General features: G+C 46.5%; 1 long non-coding RNA gene across 1 annotated transcript in view; it reads right to left on the bottom strand.

Moving 5' to 3' along the window:
- Positions 1-224: 224 nt before the first annotated feature.
- The window catches only part of LOC115065094, an 11242-nt gene continuing 8625 nt past the window's right edge, over positions 225-2841 (bottom strand). Inside the window, exon 3 of the long non-coding RNA XR_003844898.1 lies at positions 225-2510. This is a non-coding gene — a long non-coding RNA (uncharacterized LOC115065094). The remainder of the gene's footprint in view (positions 2511-2841) is intronic.

Here is a 2841-nt window from a genome sequence, read left to right on the forward strand (position 1 = left end):
GGTGTGTATTATTTCCTCTCTCAAAGGAAACCAGAATAAGGACTTTTTCCTTTTCCTTTCTTTTTTCTTTAAATGAGGCATTGACTCTCAGCAGAGAGAGACTTGCATCCAGACTCCGGATGCTGACACAGCCAGTAATTACCAAGCAAAACCAACCTCCCCCTCACTGCCATAAGAGGGATGCATGAGAACCATCCCAGAAAGAGAGCCACTCGGTGGTTATTATCTGTTAGTTTTTATTTCTATGAAAAATAAAAACATCTTTAAGTAAATTGATGGTAAGACAGTTGAAACTAAGTTTCACTTGACTAAGGGATAGAGAGAGGGCTGGGGTATGAATCAGGGCCAGAGTGTGTACAAGGCCCTGGGTTCTGTCACCAGTGCCACAGGGGAACAGGGGAATGTGAAGAAAACTCAAAGGGAAAAGGAAGGGAGGAGGGAGGGGGAGATAAGAGATGGAAATAATTCTGTAATGATTCTATGGAAAATAATTTTATAAGAAGCAAAATAGATCTCTTGAAGACACATGTTAGCCCCTGGCCAACAGTAGTGGTTCTAATGGGAGTCTTTTCATCGGATCGCTAGCAAATTGGGGGTTAAGTATGATTTTGAACTTTGACCTTGTAAATTGTCATACCTTGTTCCCCCTTGAATCAGCTCCCTCCCCTCCCAAGGACTGCCCTGCCTTACTGAATCAATGGTAACCAGCCACTCCAGCCTCCATCTGCCACTTCTGAGGAGAACCACAGAGGAGGTTGGAGATTCTGTGAGAACACAGCTACCCCTGGATGTTCCAGAGAGGGAGGAGTCCTTGTGTCCCCGCCCCTATGGAGGACAAAGTCCTTCTTACAATGGCATAATATTTGCATAGAACCTATGTAGATCCTTCTGGACATGCGACTTCACCTCTCGATGACTTTCATATCTAACACTATGTAAAGGCCATGCAAACGAGGCTGTACCATGCTGCTTAGGGAAAACAGATAAGAAAAAAAAAATCAAGTGTGATATTCAACTCGGATGCAATTTTTTCCCTCAGTATTTTCCCCTTCTGTTGCTAGTTGAATCCACAGATGGGGAACCCTGGGATACAGACAGCCAATCACATTCGCAGAGCATAGTCGGCTTAGAAAACAAAGATACAGGGCAGGAAGGTAGGGTCTGCCCGGGAGCTCACCCACTGGATGCTGTACCATTCTCAAGTTCCTGCCTTCTGCATCCCATGTTGCTCTTCCTTTGCTATATGTTTATTATGTTGCCAAACTGCCTGTTAAATAGTTACATTTCTCCTCAGCTCTGGAAGATGGGCAGGCAGCTTCTTTTGTAACAGGGAGCAGTTAAGGCAGACTCCTAACTTCAGAAAGCGCTGAGAATAAGTGAGAGGTGAATGTTCATCCCTAGAAGGGACATTTTTTAAAAATCATCTTCCTTCCCCATCACCATGGCCCCACCAAGACTTGGAGAAGACAGGGGAGGAAGCAGAAAGAACCTACGAGCCAAAGAATGGAGAGAGCGCCATGAAATGAGGGTTGTTGTCTGGACGTGGTGTGGCCACCGCAGGCATGGCTCCTTACTTGCCTGCAAATGATCCACATAAGATCCAGCTCATTAAACTTCCAGCACAGACTGGGAGGGCTAAGGATCTTTAATCCTAGCTGAGCAACTATTTGGGGTTGATGGGCAGTGAGGGAGCACTGTTCTTTGTGGGTGGGGTCATTTTTAGTTGCTCAAGCTCCCCTACCCATATGGTCAACGCAAAGTGGACTCAGTGGGTGGTTAGAAATGAAAATAAGGGCTCTCCAGGATGGAACCGTGGTTATGAATTCTCAGTGCCCTTGTCCAGGATTTGGTCTCAGTTTCCAGCACCCACACAGTAGGTATAACTGCCTGTAACTCTAGGACTGTATACACACACACACACACACACCACACTTAAACATGCACATTAAACCAATCGATCAGTCAAACAGTCAATAAACAGAAGAAGAGGGCAGGAAGTTGGGAGGAGGTATGTTCCAGAGCAGATATGGGTAGAACCGGAAGGGGAAGAATGGATTTGAGTATATTTCGTGGTAGAGGTGTATGAAATTCTCAACAAATAAATTGAAATATATACCAAAAAAGTATAAAAATATAAATAGGCTTCCCTTTCTGAATAACAAGACCAGTCCATATGACGCAGAGGCCTGCCAACTCCTTTCTGCCTACACAGGGCCTCAGGTGCTCAGCCATTTTGGCCCTGGCACAGCCTGGTGGGACACAAAACAGGGATGTCTTATGCCCCTTGTGCACCAACAGTCTGGGCTGCTGGCTCCACACACAGACCAGCCTTGTGTGCATGAGCCACTGTGGTCAGCTTCTCCTCTATGTGCAGCCAGCACATGTTCACTGAGGAATCCAAGCAAAGGTTTGGTTCTCCCCTCATAATAAAACATACCATTGTGAACACCCTTGGGCACGGTGTTCATCTCCGTGCTGTGCCCCCTTGGCACCAGTCAGTGTTATCAGGGCTGCAGAGAGGAAGATGGAGAAAAGTGAGGACAGAGGAGATGACATCGGGAAGCTGAGGTAGCCCAAGAGAAGACAGCAGCGCTGTGTGAGCTTGTCTGACCTGGATGGCGATTGGTGGGTCAGAACCAACCCCGTTTAATGTGAGATAGCCTTGGGTTCCATCATAACACTTCCTGATGGTGGCCATTGTTTCCAAAGACCTCAAAGAAAACACACATTCCCCTTTCCTTTCCCCTTTCCTTTCCCCTTTCCTTTCCCTTCCTTTCCTTTCCCTTCCTTTCCTTTCCCCTTTCCTTTCCCTTCCTTTCCTTTCCCTTCCTTTCCTTTCCC

The sequence above is a fragment of the Mus pahari genome, chromosome 12 (assembly GCF_900095145.1).
Source record: "Mus pahari chromosome 12, PAHARI_EIJ_v1.1, whole genome shotgun sequence".
Taxonomy (NCBI): domain Eukaryota; kingdom Metazoa; phylum Chordata; class Mammalia; order Rodentia; family Muridae; genus Mus; species Mus pahari.